Source organism: Camelus ferus, chromosome 21 (assembly GCF_009834535.1).
Source record: "Camelus ferus isolate YT-003-E chromosome 21, BCGSAC_Cfer_1.0, whole genome shotgun sequence".
Classification (NCBI taxonomy): Eukaryota; Metazoa; Chordata; class Mammalia; order Artiodactyla; family Camelidae; genus Camelus; species Camelus ferus.
Window position 1 is genome coordinate 28,644,565 of NC_045716.1, and position 17,592 is coordinate 28,662,156.

Below are 17,592 nucleotides of genomic sequence, written 5' to 3' on the forward strand. Positions count from 1 at the left end.
TAAATTTTCTCGTTGGAACTTGGGGAAGGCCCAGGAGGCAAAAGTGTTTGTTTTGTTTTGTTTTCTTTTGTTTTACAAACAAGAGGCAGGGGACACGGTGCTGGGGGCGGGGAGGTCTGTCCCCGGGAAGCCCCGCAGGGTTCTACTCAGCTTTCTAGCAGTTGTGAGGGGTGCCTCATGGCAGTTTGACCTACGCTTTACTGATGGGTAATGAGGTTGAATGCCCTTCTGTGTGCTTCTCTGCCATTCATACGCCTTCTTTGGCAAAATGTCTAGTTAAATCTTTTGCCCATTTTTAAAAAATACACTTTTTATTTTTGAAGGGTTTTAGATTTATAGGAAAGTTGCAGTAAGGGCACAGAGGGTTCCCGCTTCCCCCTCCCTCGGTTCCCCGTTGTTGACACCCCCGTCCCCGTGGCACGTTCGTCGAAGCTCGGGGAACAGCTTCGGGGCCCTGGCTGGGAGCTGGAGGCCAGGCTCTATTTGGATTTCAGGAGGTTTTCCACTCAAGCCTCCTTTCCCAGGACCCACTCAGGACCCTCCCAGGATATGCGGGGTCTCCTCAGCCTTCCCTGGGCTGTGACAGCGGCTCAGACAGTCCCCGGGCGGGGGGCAGGCACCGCTCAGGGCCTTCCAGTGTCGTGTCTGCTGGCTGCGTGGGCACTGGGGGTGCATGTCCACCAGGGCTGCTCAAGGGAGCACACTCCAAGCCTGGGGGTGGTGTTTCACCCACATCCTAAATCGCAGGGTGACTGGGTGCCAGTGAGCGGCTGCCAGCAGAGCAGGGGAGGGAGGTGGGCAGTGGGGCGACCTGCCAGTTACCCCCACACGCCCTGTGCACAGCATCAGCAAGACCTTCTGGCTGAAGCAGGGCAGGGTGCTCACACCCCAGCCCCTCGGCCTCCTAACCCTGGCCACCCTCCCTCCCGAGGGCAGATGCCTGGAGCTCTGTGGGTGCTCAACCTCAGGACCCCCCCTGTGGCCCTGAACTGGGCGCCCGCGGGCCCTGTAGAAACACATGCTGGTGACGGCCAGCTCCCGGCACCCAGGGCCACGAGCGTCCCATGGCTGCAGCAGGAGCAGAAAGTCGGGACAGCTCAGGGCACAGGGCGGCCATGCCGGCAGCTTTCACCAGGGCCTGTTTATCATGACAGCTTCTCCGCGGCCCACGTGGCCCGCTCCCGGGCGGCTCCAGACGGCCGTCATCTCCTCCGCCTGTGAAATAACACTTGTCCCGACCTGATGTTTCTCCAACCGCGCCCAGATTCCAAATGTCCAGAGCGATCATACTCGCTTCAGGGGGAAATTTCCGGGCTGTTTTTCTCTGCTTATTGTTTACAGGAAGGAAAGTCTGGGCCCCAGGCAGGCCCTCATTTAGTGTGAGTCCTCTGGCTTTGAGGTCGGCACTGTTGGCTCTAGCCTTCACCCCTTGTTTCATTCATCTATTCTGGTTTTCAGCTCAGGAACGTACAGACTGTTCAGGTATGGCCCCTGTCCAGGGCTGGAATCCACCCTGGAATCGTGGAATCTCCTCCATCACTTCCTCGTTTTGAGGTTTAGGGAAAGCTGCTCCACCTCTCTGAGCCTCAAGGTCCTCATTTGCAGGATGGGCTAATGTTAGAACCTGCTTCACAAGGTTGTTGGGAAGAGTCATGGAACCATCTAGTCCAGGGCTAGCTCCTAGCAGAGCTCAACCACTGTCATCCTTGTTAATAATAACAGACCTGCGACAGGTGTGGCAGAGCACGTGGGATCTGAGGGACAAGCACAACTCATCATCACCAGGTTGGGGTGGGCAAGGGGCTCAGACAGCCTCCCAGGCTGTGGAGAGTGTGTTCCCAGGGATGCGGCTCAGTGGGGCCAGGCAGAGGGGCCTGGCTGCTCCCACTACGTGGGGACAATGCAAGTTCATGGGGGGTGGACAGGCCACCTGGACTGGCCTGCAGACACCTTGAATGTCCTGGGAGGTGGACTTGTGCAGTACGTGGAAGGGAGCCCCCTGGTGCCACAGTTCACCATGCTTGTTTGGAGGGGTGGGGGCGGCAGGGTCAGGACCTGGACATGCCAGAGGCTCTTGATCATGGATGGATGGATGGATAGGAGGATGGATGGATGGGAAGCTGGATGGATGGATGGATGGATGGATGGATGGATGGAAGGATGGATGGATGGATGGATGGGAGGATGGATGGATGGATGGGAGGATGGATGGATGGATGGATGGGAGGATGGATGGGGAGATGGATGGATGGGAGGATGGATGGATGGGAAGCTGGATGGATGGATGGATGGATGGGAGGATGGATGGATGGGAGGATGGATGGATGGATGGGGAGATGGATGGATGATGGATGAATGGATGGATGGATGGGAGGATGGATGTATGGACGGAAGGATGGATGGATGGGAAGATGGGTGGATGGATGGGAAGATGGATGGATGGATGGGAGGATGGATGGATGGGAGGATGGATGGATGAATGGGAAGATGGATGGATGATGGATGAGTGGATGGATGGATGGGAGGATGGATGAATAAAGGAGGTTGCTGGCAGAAGCCCCCTCTGCAATCGGCATGGTGGTGGGCTTGGGCAGGAGTGGCCTTTGGAGAAAGCCGTGGCTTTGCCCCTACAGTACTTCTCAGGACATATTCATCCAACCAAGGACCCTTATGCAGAATGTATTTTCATAAAATTCCTTCCAACCAACAAGGAAAAGACAAACAACCCAATGCAAAAATGGACAAAAGTCTTGAAAAGTCCTGCTGCTCCACCCACAACCAGCTACTCCACTCCTGGGTGGGGTGCTCCTGTGTGTTCACAGAGGACGTGCCCTGGGACATCTCAGAGACCTCTTCATCATGGCCCTCCACACTAATCATAGTAGAACGGACAGATAATCTGTTGTTCACACAATAGAATTTACACAAAAATATGGACAAATCTTGCACATGAAAAGGCGCTCAGCATTGTTAATCATTAGGGAAATGCAAATCAAAACTACAGGATACCTCACACCCATTAGGATGGCGCCCATTTGAAAAACAGAAAATAACCTGTGTTGGCGAGGATGTGGGGAAATTGGAGCTCTTGTGCACTGCTGGTGGGAACACAAAGTGGTGCAGCCACTGTGGAAACAGTATGGCGTTTCCTCAGAAAGTTAAAAGTATGATTACTATATGATCCGGCAATTCTATCCCAAGTATATACCCAAAAGAATGGAAAGCAGGGTCTCGGAGAGATGTTTGTACCCGTGTTCACAGCAGCATTATTTGCAACAGCCAAGAGGTGAGAGCAACCCAAGTGTCCATCGAGGGACGAGGGCTGAACAAAACGCGGCCCATCCACACAGTCGAACGTTATCTAGCCTTAAAAAGGAAGGAGATTCTAGTGCACACTGCCGCCTGAATGAGCCCCGAGTGAGGGCGTGAGGCTCAGGGAAATAAGCCAGCACAGAAGGATGCATGCTGTGTAGTCCCACTTGTGTGAGGTCCCTAGAGCAGTCACACTCACAGAGACAGAAAGTAGGATGGTGGGTGCGGGGGCTGGGGGACGGGGAGGGGAAGTGAGTGTGTCGTGGGGACAGAGCTTCAGTTTTACAAGATGGGAAGAGCTACAGAGGTGGGTAGTGACGGTGGCACGGCGCTGTGAGCGGACTTACCACCACTGAGCAGCCCGTGCAAACGTGGGTAGGACGGCACGTTTTACGCTACGTATGTTTTACCACAAGTAAAAGTGAAAGTATGGTGACTCTCAGTAACAGAGTGTTGAATGAAAGAAGTTACACACTGTGATTCCACCAATAAAGCGACCCAGCTGGCCAGCTGGGAGCCAGGCCCGTGGCTGCGCTGGACCCGAGGGCGCGGGCGGGCGAGCAGGTGGGCACGTTCTGCTTCCCGACGGAGCTCTGGTTCCACGGGGGTGTGCAGTGCAGTGAACTGTGTGCCTGTGTGTGTCTGTTGTACTTGGGGCAAACTTTTTCTTTTTAATTGAAATAGAGTAGACTTACAGTGTTTCAGGTGTACAGAAGTGATTCAGTTACACATATACATCAATTCTTTTTCAGATTCTTTCCCACTATAGGTTATTACAAGGTACTGAATACAGTTCCCTGCGCTGCACAGTAGGACCTTGTTGTTTATGCATTTTGTATACAGTAGTTAGTATCTGCAAATCCGAAACTCCTAATTTATCCCTCCCTCACTTCGCCTGGTAATCCTCATTTTGTTTTCAATGTCTGTGAATCTATTTCTATTTTGAAAATAAGCTCATTTGTATCACTTTTGGGGTTCCACATATAAGTGGTATCATATGATATCTGTCTTCCTTTTTCTGACTTATTTCACTTAGAGTGGCGATCTCTAGGTCCATCCATGTTGCTGCAGATGGCACCGTTTCATTCTTCTTATGGCCAAGTAGTCTTCCATTGCACAAATGCACTGCTTCTTCTTTCTGCAGCTGTCTGTCAGTGGACATGCATGTGCTTCCACGTCTTGGCAACTGTAAACGGCGCTGCTGTGAACTTGGGATGCACGTGTCTTCTCCACTTAGGGTTGTCATCTTTTCCGGATATATGCTCAGGAACGGGATTGCTGGATCACATGGTTACTCTATTTTTAGTTTTTTAAGGAACCTCCGGACTGTTCTCCATAGTGGCTGCAACAATTTACATTCCTACCAACAGCATAGGAGAGTTCCCTGCATCAAAGTTTTAATAAAAAGAAGGGCTTTCTTAGAATGAAGGACTGGAGCTTCTGGAAGACTCACCGTGTGGCCTTCCCTAATCTCCATGGATCTTAAGAACGCCCTCGCGGCCCACGTGGCCCACAGACCTGTGCTGGAGAAAGTTGGCCTTAGGGGTCCCACCACCACCCCCGCAGAGTTGGGCTCTTTTATAAACACGTTGCACGCACAGCACACACGCCCACCAGCTGTAAAGATTAGAAAGGAGCAAACATGCCTTAAAGAAAGCGTGAGTGTGAGAGGGGTCTTTGGAAGCCCGCCTGCCCTGCCCCGTCTGTGGGCCGAGAGATGAGGCCCCGGGGCTCCCACAGGCTGCGGCGACCTGGAAGCTGTTAATTACACTGCCAGTGACACGGGACCTGCGGTGGATTTGGCCTCTGCAGGCAGTTATTTTTTATGTTTTGCTGACAGTCCAAATGATTCTAGATAAACCGGGGAGTGGAAGGAGCCGGCCAGCACCTGCGGAGGGTAAACGCAGCTGGCTTTGTGAGAACACAGCCGTGACCACCGAGTGTGCTTTCTCAGTGTGAAACGCCACCAGAGGATAGGAAAACACGCCTTTTGGGGTGCACTCAGGCCCATGAGTTAGTTTGGATCGTGGGTGCTGGTAAAGGTGTGGAGAATCCAGACGGTCACCCAGGAAATCCACGGAGCCTGTGATTCCTGGTGGCGCGGCGTTCCTGGCATGGCTGGCAGCTGGGGCCAGGGAGGGCACCTCTAGATCCTCTCACGCTTTGAGCATCTCACATCCTCACAATTTTATTCCATCTTTGTGACAATCCTGAGAGGGAGGCACGGCCTTTGTCATCATGTCCTAAATGGACCAACCGAGGCGCCAGAAGGCAAGGCGAGTGGCCAGGCTCCCTCTGAAGTCGGCCCAGTGGCCAGGACGGAAACTCGTCTCTTGACTCCAAATTCAGTGTGATTTCTAAAGAGATGTTTGTCACAAGTGTTGATTCTTCCCTTCCCCCGAAACCTCCTGGGACGGTGGATGGGAATAGAAGTGTCCTGGCTGGCACCCAGGTGCTCACCGTCCTCACTGTTCAGTGGAGAAGAGGTTGAGGGGGTTACCAGTCAGAGGACCAACTGAAAGGCCAGGCAGGGGACATAAGGAGGGGAGGGTGCCCGGCCACAAGCTGCTGGCTGGAAGGGCCAAAGGGAGACACCGAATCCTGGAGGAGGAGGACGAGCAGGGCTGGTGAAACAGCATCGGAGACCCAGATAGAGGAGGGCCCCCAGGACAGGGCACCCCCACCCCACCCCGGGCAAGGTGTGCCATGGTGGCCTCAGCTGGCCCAGCACAGAGCAGCAGGGGGACAGATGTCCTTGGGGAGGGACAGAGGAAGTCACCCCTCCCCAGGGGACACCCCCTCTTCCCAGGACGTGGCGGTGACCATCAAGAACTCATTAGAATCTTCCCGTCGACTTAGAGGAATGTCTGGGGGTGGGGTAGGGGGTGAGAGAAATAAGGTGTGAGGGAAGCAAGGCTGTAGAAACCTCGTGCCTGCTGGTGACAGTTTAGGACCACGGACACGGGTGTGTGACCGCGGGAGCACGGAGGACGGCTGGTGGGCCTGGGATAGTGGGGTGCACCAGGGGGTCAGTGAGCACGACCTCTTCCCACCCCACGCTCCGCGTTCAGGGCTCAGCGGACTGCGGCCTCTGGGACAAGCAGCGTGTCCCGTCTAAACGCTCATGTGTCCTTCACAGAGTCAGCTGGTGGCCGCCAGAGAAAAGCGTGTGGAAGAGGAACCAGCGGGCAGACCCGCGCGTCCCGCCAGCAGAAGAGCACCTATGACCGGGCCACAAAGGTAAGGGCAGCTTCCTCTATTCTCTGGGTTTGATTCGGCGCCGTGTGCCGTCTCGTCTCCGTTAGCTTCACTGCTGTGGTTACGTCGCCAAGCCTGGTGCTGAGCTGCTGTCAGAGCTGGGCTGGCGCCGCACCGACGTGGTCCGGTTGGTGTTCGGGTAGTTGTGGATGAAGAGTGGCTCTCTGAATGGACCGAGGCTGGGAAACTGTCTCCAGCTGGTCCAAGGCGTTCACTGGAAGCGGCCAGAGGGCAGCACGGGCTCTGTCCCCGGGAGGGCGGGAGGCAGCGCTGGAGAGTGTCGCGTGCCGTGCGCGCCTCAGGTCTGCACATCACTCTGCACCCTGGGAGGAAAGTGGGGGCCGCTCCAAGAGCTGAGCCTGGCGCTGGGTAGCAGCCGCCTGGTGCTGTGCGGGGAGGCCCCGGGCCATCCCTGGGCCTGGTGGGAAAGCCACAGCTCCTCACGCAGCCCTCCATCCCCGCCTGCCCAGCCCCCTTTGTGAGGGTCAATCTGATGCCGCCCTGCGGAGGGCGCTCGGGGACGTCTGGAGCCCACACAGGGCAGAGCGAGCTTCAGAGGCACGGCTGTCGCTGGGGAGCAGGGCCCACAGCCTGCCCCACCATGTGTCCACTCTCCAACCAGGCCCCTGTCCTCGCGGTGGCTTCGGTGATCACCTGGGGGCCATGCAAACCGCGAGAACTGACCTGACCGTAAGCGTGTAAGGTCGCCCTGCTTGCAACAATCATCCCCGTTACGGGGAGGCAGCCCGTCTCACACTCCCGGGGGACGGACACAGCTGTTCTCTGCGTCTGTAAAACCTGCCCTTGGAAAGCAACTTCTGGGCTAGTTTCTGACGAGGTCTGCAGGGGAGCGAGTCCTCCCTGCGCGCATGCCCTCCTGGTAGCCCAGAGCACGGTGGCTCAGAACGGGCAGAACCCAGAGCGTCCTGTTGTGTCTCTTAAAGAGAACTGCAGGGCCGTGCGATTCCATCAGGAATGTGGCCAACCCGTTGCATCATGAAACTTGCCAACCCGCTGCCCCGTTCCTGGTGATTCAGGACGTGGCTGCACACATTGGTTATTTTAGCTTTGACATTTATTGAGGCCACCGCTGGGTGAGCGGTGGGGGACTGAGTGGGAGGGGCCTGAGGAGATGATGGAGACGCTTCTGTCCTGACAGGGCTGGGTCGCACAGGGGCCGCCTTCGTCAAAGCCCTCAACCAGCACACTTAGGATGTGTGCGCTGCACTGCATGTAAGTTTTCCCAAAAAAACATAAGCAAATGTTGAAGTCTGGTTAACGCAGTGGCGGCTAAAGCATTCAGGGGTAGGGCACGTGGATGCCTGCTGTTTCCTGTGAAATTCTTCAAGAAAGTAAGACGGTGGTGAGCAGATGGAGGGAGGGGAGGCAGACACGCCTGTGACAAGCAGGCAGCGCGGGCTGTGAGCAGCGTGGCCGAGGTGTGGGCCCGGGGGTGTTTGTGGCCACGTTCCTTCCGGTCGTCCGTGCGTTTGAAAGTTTCCCTAATAAAATGTTGGAGAAAATTCTGGGCAGGGGTGTTGAGGAGCCCGGTGTATCGTTTTCTAGGCCTTTCTGTACTTGCAAAGTAGCTTATGACCCACTGGGGTTCACAGGGTGGGTGGCTTCTCAAGGCGCCTTTCCTGCCGGCCTGCCGGGGAGGCACGGCCCGTGCACCCAGGTACGCAGGTTTCCTTTGCGCTTTGTTGATGCCACTGGTGGGTGGGCTTCTGGGGCCCTGGCGGGGGGCGCTGACCCTGGCCAGGTGTTCCCGGCACGTGGACTCATGACCTTGAAGTGCACCGTCCCTTCCTTTACGAGGTGGCTCTCCAGGCAGGCCCACTCCCCTTGGGGAGAAGTGGGCGTGTCGTGCTGACTGGCGAGGCTTCGTCCTCCCTCTAATGACCGTCCGCAGCCTGGAGGGCTGTGAACCCCACCGGCCGGCCCAGGGAGGGAGGTGGAGGGTAACAGGTACCGGTTCAGACCCACACTGGGACGAGGCCTGGAGCCCGGCCCCCAGCCCGACGGCGGCGCACTCCGGCTCCGGCCCTCTCCTGGCCTCGGGCGCAGGGCGCTGAACTCTGAGACTGTGGCGTCACGTGGCTGCCTTGCGGGGCCAGAGGGCCACACCTGCAGAAATGGTTCTGTTTCCTGATCTTCTTTTCTTTTGTTCCTTTCCCAAATTCAAAGAGGTTATTTTCAGCAAACCCAGAGGACAGCCTTATTCGGAGACTCTCACATCAGGAGGGTTGGTGGTTATGCCCACGGGACAGTGTGAGGCTGGTAGGCACAGAAGTGGGCTGGACCCCGACCTCCTGGTGTCAAGGCCAAGTGTCTCAGCCAGGTCAGCTTTGGTGACAAGTGACAGAAGGCCCACCTGAGGCGGCTTGGCCAGTAAGGGAGCTAATTGACCCACATGACTGACCTGCCCAGGTTCAGGTACTGTTGGATTCTAAGGCCAAGAGCTGCCTTCGGGATTTGGTTCTTTTTCACGCGTCACCGTGACCTGAAGGCCAGTGGGGAGGGCCAGGCACCCGGCCCTGCCCCACCGCTGTGGCTGGGGTGGAGGGGCCGCCTGGCTGAGCTGCATCTGGGTGGGGTCCCCTTCGCTCACAGTGGGACTGAGTGCCCGGCAGGGCTGCAGCCACCAAAAGGGCCACAGCTGCAGATGTCCATAGCAAACACTCCTAATCCAACAGACCCAGCACCTCCTGCTGCCTTGTGGGGGGCCCTGGCCTCAGGTATCACCCCGCGGGGACTTGCAGTCTGGAACGCCAGCATTTCGTTTCTCCTACTGACCATCCACACTGCTTCATGCCCAGTGATCCCGGTCAGTCTGCCAGATGGAATTCTTTCCCTGGGAGGCCCAAGATCCTGGCATGGACAAACTCTCCAAGTCCCAGGTCTCTCCAGCTGCTCCCACAGTAGCCCCGTCCATCCCCGCAGAGCCCTTCCTGGGCTAAGACTTGGGATTCAGCCCCGCCTCCTCACCCAGTGGAATCACGTGCTCCCCAGAGTCCCCGGGCACCTGCCCTGGGTGCTGACACCTGCCGTCAGCAGAGGGCTCAGTCCCCAGGTGGCAGTCAGGGACCCTGCACCTGCATGTCTGCCGTGAGCTCACTCGGCTCTTCCTCCCCTTCCTTCCCCTGCGCGTCGCACCTGTTGGTCCGCGGAGCTGGTGCCGCATACTGTCCTCTGGCTGCTGGGCATGTGGGGGCTGATCTGGGCTGCAGGTGACAGCTCCCCTCTCCCCGCCCCTCCCCACACTCACCTGGCCTGGACCTCTGCCCAGGCTTTGTCTCGAGCAGGTGTGGAGGGGATGTCATGTCAGTACCAGGGAGAAGCCACCGCTCAGTGGGGGCTGGACTGAACGGCGCCGGGGCCCAGGGGATCACTGTGAGCTCAGGAGGAATGAACACACGCCGTCACACGTCGGCTCGTGGCCAGGCCTCTTGGGGCCCCGCAGACTGGGCTCTGGCCATCCCTTCCCGTTAAGGTGCGTTTGACGTGATCGAGAGGATGTGCTCAAAGCCTGGGGGAGCGATGGGCACAAGTGCCACTGCCCCGCCGAGGCCGGGCCATCTCCGCCCGTCCCAGGCTTTGGGGCTGCCCCCTCCACACCTCCCCTGGAGGCAGCTGGGTCCTCATGCTTTTCTCATTCCCTTGCTTTTCTTTGTGGTTTTTACCGTCTGCCTAGTGTCTCTAAACCCTGCAGCTGGCCTTGCTTGTTCCTGATTTTCATTCACAGGCTGTTAACCCAGGATGTGTATTTCACTCTGCGACTTGCTTTACTGCATCCAACATTCTGTTTCTTAGGTGCCTCGGGGTGATGCCCATGGCTGGAGGTCCTGTGTTCTCACTGCTGTGTAGCACCCCTGGGTGAATGCCCACTCCTTGCCTTCCCTACTCTCCCTCCACGGACACAGGGAACCTCCAGTTTCACTGTAACCGGCAAGGTCTCCAGGAACACCCCGAGCCCCCAGAGTGCAAAGGATTCCCCGTGCAAACTGGCTCGTGGATGCTGTGCGTGGAGTTGTGCGCGTACAACCTGCACGCGCTGGCCGAGCCGGGTGCTCCTGGGGGCTGCACTGCCGTCCCCCCGCCCCGGGGGGGCTCTGCCCCCAGGCGAGGCCATCACCTCTCACTTTTCACTTAGTTCATCCCGCGACCGCAGTTACAGGTTAGGTCTTGGAACAGCCCAGTGAGGTCCCCCCTCCCCCCGGCTCGGTGGTCGTGCTGTGATTGCGCTCAGCCCTAGGCACTGACGCGGGGCCTTTGCCTGCAAGTCACCAGGGGCATCCCGGCGTTGGTCCCTCTTGACATGCCGTTTTAGGCACAGGCACCCACTGTCCATGGTAGACCTCCAGCACCGGCTTCTTGGGGACCATGGGTGCTGTACACCGTGACATCCTTTCTTCACTGCACATTTTGTTGTGAGTGTCTTGGGTTCTTGGTTGGTTGGCTGTGGTTGGCTGGCTTGCTTTTCTGTGGGCTGATCACCAATTGGACCCCAAATTCCCTCCCACTCTCCTCCCAGTACTTTGGACACAGCAGATAATCTGACCATCTCATCTCTGCGATGAAATCTTTTCTGGAGCCTTCTGCTGCTCCATCTGGACTGGACGTCCTCCGTGTCTGGTGGCCAGCTAGCTGCTGGGAGGCCCTTCCCTGTCTCCCCAGGCAGCGTCCCCCCCTTCCTCTTGTGTGGGGTCCTTTGATTCCAAGATCTGTGCCTTTCCCTTTCCTGGTTGACTCCCTTGTTTCCCTGAAGAGACTTCTGAGAGAGGATGCCAGGGGGTACGTTAGTCGAGAACGCTTGTGTCTTAGGATGTCTTTGTCCTCTTCTGTTACCAGGCTCCTTGGGGACAGGACCTGTTTTGATTCATCGCCAGCACCTGTGTTCACTCCATTTCTCTTGCCTGAACATTATCTCCTCCCCTTCCACCCATGCAAATCAATCTTTAAGGCTGAACTCAATGGCCACCTCCTCCAGGAAGCCTTCCCAACCCCCTCAGTCCTGAGTGAGGTTTGATCCTTTGTCGTAACCCCATGATGCTGGTCCTCTGCATCACGCCTTTGGCACTTCGCTCGTCCTATTCACTCATTAATTCAGCACCTGCTCCTTGAGCACCTACAGTGTGTGTTGGAGGACTTCACAAGGAATCTCAAACAGGCCCTGCCATCCAGGAGGGTCCTAGAATGTTGGCACAAGAAGGAACCCCCCAAGGCCACCCCAAAAAAAACCCTATGGTGTAGATAGAGAGACTGAGACCCCCCAGAGTCACAGGACTGCCAGGTCCAGCAAGGACCCGGCAGGCCCCCTGGCCCCCGTTCACCCTGTGAGAACAGCTCTCTGCAAAGAGCTGACTGGCGCATCACCCCCGCGCTGCAAGGGAGGAGTGCTCTTTGACTTGTTCTGCAGGTGGGGAAACCGAGGTAGAGAGGGACACGGTGTCCTGTGAGCGGTGGAGCTGGGGTCTTGCTCCAGGGGTTGAACTCCAAGCACAGGCGCCTGCAGGCGAGCGCATCCCCCCGGTCCACGTGCCCCGGGCCCACAGGCCGCAGTCCTGCAACAGATGCTAGCAGTGCACAACCAGCAGATGTTCACTTAGGATCGTGGACCAAACATGGGACCTTCCAAGCACGTGCCTGTTGCATGTTCAGTGTGCGGAGAGGGGATCCGTGCAGCTCTGCCCCACTGGGAATAGCTGTTCCTGGACAAGAAAGACTCATTCAGAGCCCTGGACATTCCCGCGTGTCTGGAGCCTGGGGCTATGTCAGAGCACATGGAGACAGGCTGTGTCCGGGAGCTGCTTGGGAAAACCGGCTCCCAGTCGCAGCCGCAATGCCCCGACGGAGCTCAGGGGCAGCAGAGGTCTCGGGACGTGGGCCCATGGGCGGGCAGCTCCGCCTAGAGGAACGAGGCAGTTACCCAGTCAGGAGCCACTGCCGCGGGCTTGTTCGCGCCAGCAGGAACCCACGTGTGCTTTGATTTCCTCTGCAGCTGAGGGATTTTCAGATGAAAGGCAGAACTTCCTGTGCCCTTGATCTCAAGGCTGTCTCCTGGATGCGTCCCACTTCCTCTTAAACGGCGCCCGTTGAGGGGACAGCGAGGCACGTTTTTTGCAGGACAGGAGTGGGCAGGGCCAGCCTCAGCCTCAGCCCGGCAGGTGATGGCTTCCGGGACAGACTGGTCACCTCTCGCAGCACCGGGCTGTGACGGTTCGGGGCCACGGCTTCACGCAGTGAGCTGGTAGGACTCCGTTCAAAGAGCCCTAGCCGGCGTCACGCTGAAGCTGTGAGTCGTTCCCTCCCTGAGAGACTCCCCAGAACTCCAGGGCTCCTCCTCTCACAGCGAATTTACATACGTTAATGTCAGGAGTCTTGACCACCCGGCTCTGAGCGCCCTGCATTCAGCGGAACTGTTGCCCCCGCCTGGCCCCTCCCCACTCTGGGGGCTTGTGGGCTTGTCTCCCAGCTGTCTGCCCCACTCCCCACGCTGCAGCAGCCTCGGTGGGCGTTGATGTGCCCGGGCTGCGGGCCTCAAGTCCACATCCTGAGAAAGGGAGGTTTGGGAACCAAGGCTTTTGTCCTAGAGTCTTCTAGAGTCTGGAGAAAGTGACTTGGGTCTGGGCACGGGATCGCAGCGAAGAGCGAGGGAGGTGCAGTGCGTGTGTGGTGGGGCACGGGGCTGGGATCAGGGCATGAGCCCAGGGGGCGTCCGGAGGCAGACAGGGACCCAGAAGGGAGCTTTTAAAGGGCCCCCAGGTGAGCCCGCGATGGGCGGAGCCGGTGGGTAGGCCTGACCCCAGGGGCTTTGCCCAGGCAGCCCTCTGTGCGGGGTCCCAGCAATAGGAACCATCTGTCTCCAACCAGGGAGGGCTGGTCCCGGGCACGGGTGCAGAGCGCTGGGTCCCGAGCTTGAGTCCCTGCCGCAAACCCACAGCTAGTAACCCAGTGTCCTAGGCCTCAGCGCTCCCGTCTGTGAAAGGGGCCCACAGAGCCCGCCCCTGCGGACCCGGTCAGGAAGCCAGCGGGCTCGCGCTTCACTGGAGAGCGTCATGCAGAGAGTTAGACGTGCTGAGGGTCAGAGGCCAGGTCCTGTGACAGCAAGGGCTTAGAAGAGGCGGGGACAGGCGCTCTGCACCGGGGCGCACGTGGGGTGATGGGGAGATGAGCCCGCTGCCGCACCCCCCCCCCCCCGGCCACAGGCGGGCGGCTCGTGTCTGCCACCGCCGGGGAGCCTCCCGCGCCCCCAGTCACTGCCCTCAGTCACTTGTCACAACATAAACTTCTTCTAGCTGACTTTGGTTTGCATTCAATCTCCGCTGAACTTCAGTCCCCTGGTTGTGGGTCCTTTATCTGACACCCTCCCGCTAGACACTAGACACAGTCTTTCTGAGAGCGGTCCTGGCAGCTCCCGCCAGCTGTCCTCGGTGGGAGGCCCCAGAGTCTTCCTCATCCTTCACACAGGGTGTGGAGGCCAAGCCTGTGACCTACCAGCAGCCGGAAACACGAACCCACTTCCCTTCCTTCCTCACGTGCTGGCTGAGGCCTGCGGAGGGGGGCAGACTGGTGGATTAATTGATGGATTGATCAGTTGATTGATAAATTAATTGATAGATGGGTGGGTGGGTGGATGGACTTACTCAGTAAGCAGACAAGGGAGTGATTACCATCCTCTGCCGAGCGTCTGGCCTCTGTCCCAGCGTTCCTCCCACCTGAGGGCTCTGTGTGGCCGTTTCTCCCCCTGGGGACACTTCCCCCAGGTCTTCGTAAGGGTGCGGTGTTTTCCGCTCATCCTAGTTGGTCACCTCTTCTGGGCTCTTCCCTGACCTCCTAGGGAGACCAGTACTACACAAGCGACCCTGTAAATGAGTCTGCAGGGTGGATCGAAAGGAGGGTATGAAAGAGGAGACAGGTGCTCCTGTGAGCCGATGAATAGGGTGGTCAGGGAAGCCGCCTCTGAGTCCTGAAGCTGGAGTCAGGCCCAGTGAGGGACAGGTGAGCCCCGTGGAGGGAACAGCACCTGGGACGGCCCTGAGGCCTCAATCTGAACCAAGAGAAGCATTTGAGTGCCCTCCCTCCTTCCACAAATATTTGCCTAGTGCTGGCTTACTGCTTCCCCTGACTTAGGCATGGGAGCGTGGTCTCCCGCAATGTGCTGCAGACCCCTCATCCCACGCCCGTCGAGTGCCTCTGCCTGCGCTCTGCTGGGCTCCCGGTTCCTGCCTCTGGAACGCCCAGGCTCCTCGAGGACCCAGACAAGACCACACAAGCCTGCATCCTGGGGCAGTGCGTGCTTTGAAGGAAGAGGTCACCCATCCATAAAGCCTTTCCCATTAAAACTGCCCCCTTTCCCGGAGCATCCTGGGGTCCAGGCACTAAAAACAGACACACCTGCTTCCTGTGGGTGGACTGGAGCCCTCAGCCTGGGTCTCCTCCGTCTTGGTTGCCCAGTGTCAGGAAGTAGCTGTTCGTTCAGTGGGAGAGGAAGACGGCTGGATGGAGTGCATCTCCACCAAAGAAAGTCTTTGTGCAGGTCTCTCCACCTGGGCCATCACAGAGAAGGCGGGAATTACCTCCAAAGGGCAGGCACCAGTCTTTGTAAAACTGAAGAAGGATTTTCCATCAAGCCTGGCCGTGCTCTTGGGCCATCCCGGGGCACAGTGACCAGTGACAGCTGCTGGATCCCGGGATCAGCAGGGCTGAGGGTCCGAGGAGGACGCTAGTGGCTTCAGCTGTGCCCTCTGCAAACAAATTGGGCTGCAATGGCTTGTTGCGTGGTGGTTCTGTGCAGAGCTGCTGTCTGAAAGCACCGGTGTGCGAGGGAGCTGTTGCCCAGCTGCCCTGTCAGTTCGCAGGTGAGATGCAGGGAGGGACCCGGACGACGTCAGCAGGCCAGCCCTGTCCATCCCTGTGCCAAGCGGTGCCCGGAGGGCTGAGTCTGGAAGAGTCCTTCTCCTTCTGCACCTCCGGCTCCCACCGGCACGTGTGGACGATGCTCGAACAAGCACAGGTCCCATCAGCCCAAGCCCTGCCACCTGCATCCAGGCGGCCCCAGGAATGAGGAGTCAGTGGGTGTGGGCAGCGCTGGCGCCCCCTCTGCTCCCGGGCAGCGTTGGACTGCGGGTCATGCCGCCCGGTGGGGCACCTGGGTTTGCTCGGCCTCGCCCCGGGCTCTGCTCTGCAGAGGACTGCCCCTGAGGGGCGGGAAGCCACCCCACCTGGAGGCGCCTCATAAGGCCTCCTGTCCCTTTGCAGACCCTCCTCCAGCAGCAGGTCCCCCTGGAGAGCGGCCTCACAGACCCCGCATGTCGCAGTGGCCACGAGGTCACAGAGCAGGGCATGGGCCGGAGACACCGGGGGTGGACGGGGGCGCACAGGAAGGGTACCCCTGGGCAGCACGATGGCCTGGCGTGCCTGGTCCATGCCGCTGTTCTGAGGCAGGGCCTTTTGGGGCCAGTTGGGTCAGAGCCATGGATCACCAAGTGATGTGTTGAACTGGCATGTCCCTTGAACTCCCGAAAACGATTTCTCCAGGAGAGATCTGGAGCGAACGCTGTCCGCTCCCCCTGCCCGTGGCCCCAGGGACCGTCTGGTCGTATGGGGCCTGCACTTGGCTGGACCCCATCAGCCCCAGAAGTGTGGAGGCCATCTGCCGAAGAGGGGTCAGCGACGGGGCGGAGATCCCGGCGGGGCCGACGGCTGGTGGGCGGGCCACCCACAAGCTCTTCCACCAAGACAGCCTTCCATGCTTAGCAGGACCTCACGGGGTGGGGGGGGGGGGTCACACCTGTGTGACAGGCCCGTGCCCGCCCACACCCAGCTTCTCTGCCGTACACCCCCTCCCTGTTTACGCCTCTCCTTGAGACTTGAGCCTGCCTGACCAGTGATGCATGAAGGACTGGGGAGGAGGCACCAGCTCTGAACTGATGGGAGGAGGTAGGGGAGGACGGAGCCAGGATGGGGGCCAAAGACACTGGTCGTGCCGCCCGGAAACCAAGTCCTTTCTCACCCTTTCATATTTGTCAACAGTCCAAGTCCTTTAAAACCACGACTACAGGCGTGACTCTACCCTCCCCTTGACCACCTCCCATCCTCCGCGGCCCACAGGCTGGGGGGAGCACAGGGTTCCAAACCCCCAAGTTCCCGCCCCTCGCCCTACGAGGCTTTGAGGATGGCGCCTCCAGGCCTGTGCTGTCCAGCCCAGAGGCACACAGGAGGCCTCGTGAGAAGGGGGCTGAGCGCCGGGGACTAGGCAGGCTGGGGCAGGAGCGAGAACGAGAGGGGCCGGGCCCGTGGCTCTGGACACCGTGAAATGCGGCGGTGTTTGCGATACGCTGAAAATGCGGGCGCCTGAGCAGAGGCCCCTGGGGCAGAGCAGGAGAGCTGCGTGCCTGGGCAGTGGCCAGACCCAGCAGGGCCCACCCACCCCGGATGCGCCGGGCAGCCCCTGGGGCTCGGGGTGGGCTGTGTCCTGCCAGCTCTCACTGGGCTCCCCCTGGCCTAGCTGGAGGAGCAGGCTGGTGGCCCGCGTCACTCCCTCTGCAGGGACGCAGGCCAGCAGGATGCCCGCTGCGCGCTGCCCAAAGTTTTCCACCAGGGCCCTGCACGCCCTGCTGGGGCTTCCTGCTCCTGGTTTGTGAGGCCAGTGCTGCCCGAGTTGCAGGGGCTGAGTCGGGGGTATTTGCATGAATGCTTTGACATCATCCCTCTGCCGGATTTCTCTCAGTGCGACTGAGGCTTTGATGGAGACAGGGCTGGGCACCCCAGCAGACAAGGATGGAGCGGGGCGCGTCTCGGACATCCCGGAGCCCAGCCAGGAAGGCCCAGCTCCCAGAGGCCTGCTTATGCCATCTGACCTTGGTTGTCTGACCTGGGAAAAGAAACTGGAATTTCTCTGCTCTCCGCGGTCAGATCAACTTCCCACGGCCCCAGGTCACTGAGTTCAGTAAGGCTGATTCTGCTCCAGGAGCTGCTGGGTCTCGTAGCACATCCCTCGCTGTGCAATGTGGCCTGCAC

At 58.9% G+C, this 17,592-nt stretch overlaps 1 protein-coding gene across 6 annotated transcripts in view; it reads left to right on the forward strand.

Moving 5' to 3' along the window:
• The window catches only part of ZNF469 (zinc finger protein 469), a 233,108-nt gene that overhangs the window by 114,915 nt on the left and 100,601 nt on the right, over positions 1–17,592 (forward strand). For all 6 annotated transcript variants that reach the window (XM_032464532.1, XM_032464533.1, XM_032464535.1 and 3 more), the window contains one exon: positions 6,452–6,552. The gene's annotated coding sequence lies outside the window, so the exon portion shown is untranslated. The remainder of the gene's footprint in view (positions 1–6,451; positions 6,553–17,592) is intronic.